Raw genomic sequence first — 8,715 nt, forward strand, 5'->3', positions numbered from 1 at the left:
GGTTGTCACTGAAGGAGGCTGAGACTCAGTTGCCCCTTTGGCGCTTTCTCCCGAGGAGATCGGCCTAGATTTGGAGGGGGAGGCGGTATTAGGACCCCCCCCCGAGTCGGAAGGAGCATCGGGCCTCTGTCCCCCAATGAAACGTTCAACGGGGGGGGGAGGGAGAGTGGGGAAGAGAGAGCGACTGGCCTCGCTCTCCCGGCCTCCTCGCGGCTTCCTCCTTCTGCAGCGCTCGCTGCAAACTTGAGCGAGGAAAGGCGAGTGAAGGGAGAAACTGCAGCGCTGCTCCGGGGAAGGGAGCGCAGGAGGCAGCCGCCGCCGCCCCGCAGCGGTCCCCTCTCTGCCTAGAAGGAAAGTCAGCCGCCCAAGAGGGATGGGGCGACGACGGGCAGGAGGCGGGTGGGAGAGAAGTTCCTTCAACCAGCAGAGAGCAGAGAAGGAAGACGAGGGATAGTAATACCTCTCTCCCCTCAACCCCCCCCCCCCCCGCGCCCTTTAAGGTTAGCCCAGAGAATCTTACAGGGAAAAAAGGCAAGATATGAATTCGGGGAAAGAAGAAAGTAGTTGAGTGGCGAGGAAGGAAAGGAGAAAGAGTAGGGAGGGAGGGAACAGGGTCTCCTCCCGTTCCAAGTGTGAATTTGCCGCCACCCAACGCTCACCCATCCTTCCTGACAACAGGCATCAATTTGCTTGTTACAACATCTTCCAACTCTCAGCATCGGAATGGGACGGGCATCAGAAAATCCACGCATCTTGTTTGCAGAAAATTCCCCTCGATCTCTCCGGCGCCAGCCCCCCACCTCCCCCTCGGCTGGCGCCCTCTTTTTGAGAGGGGCTGCCCACTGCCCCCGAGACTTAGCGGGGACAGAAATGGCTTCAAGGGGCAGTGACAGCAGCGGGGTGGGGTGGGGTGGGAGGCAGCCTTTAATCACTTGCGAAGCCAGCAGATAAGAGGGCAGATACGGGCAGGTTTATTTAAAAGAATAAAATAAGCCATTGGCAGGAATTAACGGCCTCTCTTAAAAGTATGAGTCTTTACTCCCAAGAAAAGGGAAAGTGGTTAGGGCCTCAATCCTGGACGTGTGAACGTACCCCGAATAGCCGCGGGTTGCAGGATCCAGTTTCGCTGGCTTGGTACCACTGCCGGCCAGGGCCAGTAGCGATGCAGACACAGACGTTGTGAAAGATGCGCAGTTATTGACACGTGATCGTGTGACTGACTCCGGCCGCCCTGCCCGTCTATCCCTCCCCCGCCGCTGCTTCGGACCTTGAAGGGGTCTCTTCGCAATAGAAAAAGGCCCGTCTCTGGGGGAATTTTCCGCAGTTCAGCCTCAGTCGATTGTAACTCGGCTTAACGCCTTTTTCGAATCAGCCCGGTCCCATTCCCACACACACAGCCTGCTCACGCAACGCTTCTGCAGGAATGTACACATCGCTGATAAAAAGCGCTGGGTTTAGTGAATGCAGTTCGCCTTGGTCACTTGTTTTAAGGACCACCACTTACGGGATGAATAATGTACTATTAGGGAACAGAAATCCTATATTTTCGATACAGAAATAGATTACGAAATGTATTTTGCAAATCTATCTATCATTTACCTATCAATCTATCATCTATCTCTATCTATCATGTCTGTCTGTCTGTCTGTCTGTCTGTCTGTCTGTCTATCTATCTATCTATCTATCAATCAACGCAATCATATCTCCACAATAAAGGAAAGTCGAGGAGAGAATTCTCTCGGGAAGTCCTCCTGCGCACCTTTCATTGAAAAGAAAGGCTGGTTTTCTTTATTTCAACGAGACTTGCGCAGTAGATCTTCCCGCGGGGGTCGCTCCCCGCATATTTTAAATCTGCCCCCCTCCCCTCTTCCTTATCACTCTTGGTCAGCTATTGCTGCTTCAGATATCGATTGTCTGCTTTTGTGGCTGTTTCCTTAAAAAAAAGAAGAAGAAGAAGAAAGAAAAGGAACTGTTAAAACGCCGTAGGAAAGGAGCAGGAATTGAGAAAACACTAATAAAAGCATCTGCTTAATTATGGCTTGGAAATAAACAAAGATAGCTACGCTTTCCTGCACATACATACACGCAGCTGCCGGCTTTTTTTCTTTCTTTTTTTAACGCTCTGCTGTTATTTCCAGATTTTGAAAACACGGGGAAATGTGTGCACGTGTGTACGGGGCCAGGGTGGCGAATACCGGGGAAGAGGCGCTGTTAATTAAACCTCACTCCTTGATTCAAGTAACGCCGAAGTGATTCTTAATTCTGGAGTTGCCATCTTCTGGTGTGCATGTGCGCGCGCGCGGGCGCCCGCACGCGCTTTATGACGTTTTCTTGTCTCTGACTTTATTTTAAAATATTAGGCGAGGTAAAGAATTATAAATGATTTTGTCCTTATCTGTGCCGCTCACATATCCAGGATCAGAGGAGCTGATTAAGAAAAGAGTCAGAGGCAATGCTGGATTCATAATGATTCAGAATAATGAATTCTTATCTCTGGTTCCCAGATAATCAACCTTTCAGCTTGCAATGTTTTGTTACTTGGGATAATTTATTGCATCTAATACATCACAATGAATCTGATGGCAGAAAGCGATCAGCGAGGCTGTGCAAAAGGACCCCCCCCCTTCTGTTCTTTCTCTTCCTCCCCCAACATCTTTTTTCCATGGGGGGCAGGGAGGAAAGAAATCTCGACCACCTATTTTAATAGCAAAATTAAATAAGGGAAAATATATAACAGATCTGTTGTATTTTTTAAAACAAACCAACCAACCCACCCAAGGTGTAAACTCTTTAATGATGGTGTCAATTTGAAGATGAAATTATAAAGGACAAAATCGATTTCCTTATGTTCTCAGAAACGAGAAGGGTTTCATTTTATATTATTTGCTTTATGGGAGAGGAAGGAGGCGAGACACGCGCATTCGTGCACGCACAGAGGCCATATGCATTTCTCCCCCCAACCCCCCCCCCACATCTAGCCTATTTAATTTTTTTTTGCACTTCTCCCCTTCCCCCCGCCTTCTCCCCCCCCCAAAAAAAATTCATGCCAGCCCAGGCACACTCCCGTGCGTGAAATGAACATTATCGTTCCCATCAACTCCAACCAAGTAGCCATTTGGGCAAACCACGTCTTTGTTACTGTTTTCCACCAAGCCTTCCTTCCCCGCTTCCTTAAGGCAATTTTCTTGCAGGGAGGGGAGGGGGTCCTTTGTATGCAAATGACCGAGGAGCCGCGTTTGTTTCTGCTTTGCAAGACTTAAAGAGATATCTCCCTGGAATTGTGGGCCAAGGGGCCGTTGGAAGGAGGCAAGCGCGGGCGGGCGGCAGAGGCAGAGAGGGGGAAAGCGCTGGAATCTGTTCACGCTTCCTTGTACCTGCAACGGCGCTTCCACCGCTCAACTCGCTCGTCTGCACGTTTAATCGGGAGCCAATCCCAACCCTGTAGGAAATGTTGGTCCTTAGGTGGCATCTCGGCGTCCACCTCAGCCGCCAAAATCGCGTTTATGGCCAGAGCTCTCTCGAACAAACGTGCAAGAATGTTATTTTTAAAAGCTCTTATCTTTATCTCGCCCCGCCCCCCCATCCCTCTGTGAAACACGTTCTCCCTTCGCTTTTCCGATTTGGTTGCTGCCTCCCTTCCCTTAATGCAGCGAGAGAATTTCCCTCAAATTGGGGTGAACGCTGGCCTCTCGTTTCCATTCTTCACAAAACAGAAAATGTCAAAAGACAGCAAAACTCCTTGAAAGGAAAACTCCCCCCGCGCTTCTGAATCGCTCCCCAGTTTGGTGGGCTGCGCGCCTGGGCTGGGTTCGCTTTTCTGCGCTGGTTCACACCCAACAGCTTCTGTGGGGTATTTGCGAACCGTGGACTTGGGTTCCCCCAAGAGCTAAGCTGAGTTCGTTTTTATCCTAAATTCTACATTTGTTTGTGGTTCAGCCTCTTGTAGGAAACCAACCAGTTTGGTTAGTCTAGAGTTCAGTCTGCTGTGAGAACCCGGGAAGTGGCGGATTTAAGAAGCAGGCGGAACGTGTTGTGGGAACGCAGGCGAACATTTCCCTCTCGGTCTGCTCTCAAGGCCGACTCAAGGCTGGAGCGCAATTCAAGGATGGGGAGGGTCTCCTATCGGTTTCACCGGCGCTCTGGGGCCTTTTCCTTCCTGCCCCTGTCCCAAAAGAAAGGGAGGCTGCCAGATATGATAAATACGCGGTTGTTTCCTTGCCAATTTTCGCTGAATCAGGGCGGAGGGGTGAGGCCTGGCCGAAGTCTCTCCCGCGGGGGTGAGCATCAGAAAAGGCTCCTTCTGGGAGCTGTGATAGCCCGGCGTTTCAGCCTCCTCTCGCCCCGTTCAGTTGGCTTCCTCCCAAGTAAAGGGACAGAGTCTTGTTGCCTTGAAGTGTATTTCCAAGAGTTTGCTGATCGGGGCATGGTTAGGAAGTGATTTTGTGAAAGCCCCCACCCTCGCATCTTGGCAATTTCCATTTTCAATTAAAATAGGGTCCTCCTGCTTTCCAAAAATATTTCTCTTAGAGGTTTACTGTTAAAAAGAAAAAAGGCCTGCACTCAGAGACCAGATTCACCAGGTCACTTGCAACTCCAGCAACTCCATTGGTGCAATATGCTAACTTGGCTAGCATTAACTTTGGCTCGCTTTTTGTGGGTCAGTGCACTGTGCGAGCCCAGTCTTGTCATGGTTCGTTCAAGAAGCTACAGTTAAGCAAACAGTGGCCTAGTATCTAGCGTTATTGAGGCATGGTCCAGGCAGTAGCTCAGGATGAACTCTTTTGATGCTCAGGAGTTGCTTGAAGTTGGTTTTCCACATTGTGCAAACCCACTGTCCAGCCTGTTTGGGTCTGGCTTAGTGTGTTGTCTGTCTCCAGCCCCTGCAGTTCACAAACCATGTTTTATGGCTTAGTATGGTATGTAAAGCCAACCATGGGTCCCGCATGAACCACAGTTAAAATAATGCTGTATTTATTTTATCTGTGCACCACTAAATCAATACAGACTCACAGTAGTTTACAAAGCAATGAACAAGGAGACAGTGAGTTCTAGTCCTGCCTTAGGCATGAAAGCCAGCTGGGTTACTTTGGGACAGTCCCTCTCTCTCAGCCCAACTCATCTCACAGGGTTGTTGTTGTCGGGAAAGTAGGAGGAGGAAGGAGTATGAGGTATGTTCACCGCCTTGAGTTATTTATAAAAAAAATAAAGGCAAGACTTAAAAAAAACTAAAAACATCCATCAGTTAAGAACGGGCTCTGTCACTTTCAATAAATTGAAACCCCCATAACTAGTCAAAGTTACAACAGTACCAGGATAAACTCTAATAATAGTGATAATAAAGAATAAATAAATCCTAACAAAACCCTATAAACCAATATCAACAAATAAATCAAAAGAAGTCATTCAAAGTGAAATAAATAAATAAATAATGATTCGAACAAAGTAATGTGATGCTTGGACTCCACTGACATTGATTGCCCCAAAATATGGGATCAAGTGTGTCTTCTACTTATTTCCACTACCCACTACCCAATTCTCATGACTGAACTCTACAGTCATGTGGAAGCAAGCCAGGTTGCAAATCTGTGTGTGCACAGAAGCCCAAGTTCAGGAGTTCCTGGTCACCCCAGGAAATATGGACTGAGCGTCTTGCTCTTGTACAGAGGAGGGGAGAGTCAGTATGGATGCTCCAAGCAGAGGTGACAAGGTAGGTCTGCTCTTAATATCATAAGGCTGAGCCACTTTAACCAATGTTGAGTGACTCCTAAACCTGCCATGGAGCACAGCTGGAGGCACCCCATTGCAGCTGCAGAAGCCAGTGTACAAAGAGCACTTCTGGGTCAAGACCCACCTGGTTCCAGGGCTGCTTTCCCACCCAACCAACTGGGCTCCACTGGAACCCCATCAGCATGAGCTGAAACCTTCTCCAGTTGCTGATTCTCCACAGCAAGTAAATCAAAAGTCCAGCAGCTTTGAACCTCAATATCTTGATCTGATCAGGGATGTCCACAGGGTGTGGCCAAAAAAGTCAAGATGGTAGTCATGCTGTATGACTGAACCTCTACCCACTTAGATATGACACACATATCTATTAAGAACAGGCAGAGCTTCAGTCATGCCATACTGGCTGCCCCTTGACTTTTTTGCCCACACCCTATCTGTCGTTCTTGGAAAGGGTTCCTCATCCTTCCACTCATTGCACTAGTTCTATTCCAAAACCTTCTAACTGGGTGGCATTCAGTTCCTTCAAGGTGGCACTGAGCTTCTAGGCTGTAGATGAAAACAGGCATCTTTTCTTCAGTTCTGGCTTGCCTGAGTTGTGATGTAGCATGCTGTGCCAATTAGCCCATTGTGGCTTGTTCACTAAACCATGGTTAAGTAGATTCATCTGTTCCTGAGGGTGCGTGTTTCCCTGGATGTCTCCAGTAATAGCAGCAGGTCTGGGAATTTCCATGTCCCACACCTTACATCCTTTAAAAGATGTATCATGGTTATTCTTTTGTTTTTTTAACTGTTGATTCGTTTTGGAAAATAGAAAGGCCCAGTTGTTATCGACAGCAAAGGAACAAGGAGTCAAGAGATATGCCACAGACTACCACACGGTAGAGCAGCCATGAAGGGCTTGGAAAAGATATTCAAATGCTGTGATGTGTCTCTACCTACAAAGATCAGAATCATGCAAGCCGTGGTCTTCCCTGTGACAATCTATGAAAGAAAAAAAATGGAATTTAAGGAAGCAGGATAAGAAGAGTATTGATGCCTTTAAACTCTGATGTTGGAGAAGTCTCCTGAGAATACCATGGACAACCAAGAAAACAAACTGATGGGTCATCAAACCAACCAACCAGAGTTCTCACTCGAGGCACAAAGGACAGGCTCAAATTATACTACTTTGGACACATGATGTGAAGACCCAGCTCTCTGGAGAAGCTCTGATGCAGGGAAGGTGAAAGGAAAGAGAAGAAGAGGATGGCCAGCAGCGAGGCGGAGGGACTCAGTTACAGTGGCAATGGCGCACCTTTGGGAGACTTGAAAGACCAGGTGAGAGATAGATTGTCATGGAGAAAATCTATGTGGTTGCTAAGAGTCAAAAATGACTTGATGGCGCATAATCCACCAATCATTATCAGCTTTCCTTGAGGTGTCTCCCTGCTTTAAGTGTTTCCCAGTTCCATGATATCCATATTGAAATGTGTACCACCCATTTGCCCTGCCTGCTAGGCATCCCATTGTAGCACGTTCATGCAAGATGTTCAACCAAGTTCTTGAACCCTGTTTTCTGGATGCACACCCTTACACTGAACCCTGCATTACCCAAAGAGGCTAGGTTCATACAATACATTCAGATTCCACCCCACTCAACAAAAAATAAATCTAACCAAAGGTAGCTAATCGAGCATCCCATGATTTTTGTGGTTATTTTGGGGTTGATTTTGTATTGCTTTCTTTTGTAAGCCACCCAGAGTTATGGTAATGAGGTGAGCAGCTATATAAATAGATGATGATAGGTAGGTAGGTAGATAATAGATAATTACGCAAATTGAGCCATGACATCCTTCACAGACTTGGCTGAACATCTCGTGTGAACGCAGCCTCAATGCCTTACATGCGGGTTGACTATTTTGCATTACACTGCAAGGGGAAGATAGAGAAAGCTTTGGATATCCTTCACCAGGATCCCCAAAGTCAACCCCTTCCCAGGGGAACCCCCTCTTCAACCCCCACAATGAATGCACCATTTTCTTGCATCCTATTAGTTCTGCCACGTGCCGTCTTGCTCACTCGCTTAGCCAGGCGCAATTTGCACACAGTTACGGCCCTAATTAGTTATTGAGCATCGGCCTGCCTGATTCCCTTCTCTTTTTCTTTTCTCAGCTTTGGGTTTTCCCTGTTTGTTTGGTTCCCTCCAATCTTTTTTGAAGTCCTACTTTAATTTGGGAGCAGGGAGAGAAAACAGGAGGTGTCTTTATTAGGATGGTCCCAGAACTATCATATCTGGGCTGTGAATGTCTAGTCGACCACACGATGGCGGGAAAGAGCCAAGGATCTCCACATCTCATGGCGCCATCTAGTGGCGGTTCTGAATTGTGCAGCCCAGACCCAGTGATTGTGCAATAGAACCTAACACTAACCCATTTCACAACCTCCCAGGAACTGATCCCTAATCCACTTGGCTCTTTGTGGTGGAGTTGCTGTTGGTTCAATCACAATAATGTCTTTATCATGCATGGTGCTCCTTTATAAGGGGGAAAAATAGCTCTCGGCCCTCAAAGAGCTTCCAGTTAAGTTATATCCACCAATGTTAATCAAACTGATTATGATGATAAATTAAACTATAATTTCAGTTTTATTGACACGCAGTTTATGGTTGGATAGACAGGGGAAAAAACATATTTAGGATAATAGATTCTATGGAAATTAGAGGGGTGTCTTACCCTGGTATTAGCTGGCTTTGTTTTATTAATCTCCGGAGAATTTAAAACCACAGTATTAATACCTAATAGAGGGCAGAATTAAGTGTAAAATAAGAGCACAGAGGTGAGGCCAATTCCTGCAACACAACACACGTTTGCACATATAAAGGAAACGTTTAACTCCAGGTTAGTTCAAACCAGAGATGATAACAAAAAAGGACGACTGAGCAAAGGGACTCAAAGATAGTCATTGGTCATGATCAAGAAGGCGAGAAGGATCTAGTATTAGCCTGTGTTTAAC

Source organism: Python bivittatus, unplaced genomic scaffold, assembly GCF_059951505.1.
Source record: "Python bivittatus isolate LINGU-HERP-01145 unplaced genomic scaffold, Pbiv_v1 ctg000330_np1212, whole genome shotgun sequence".
Lineage (NCBI taxonomy): Eukaryota > Metazoa > Chordata > Lepidosauria > Squamata > Pythonidae > Python > Python bivittatus.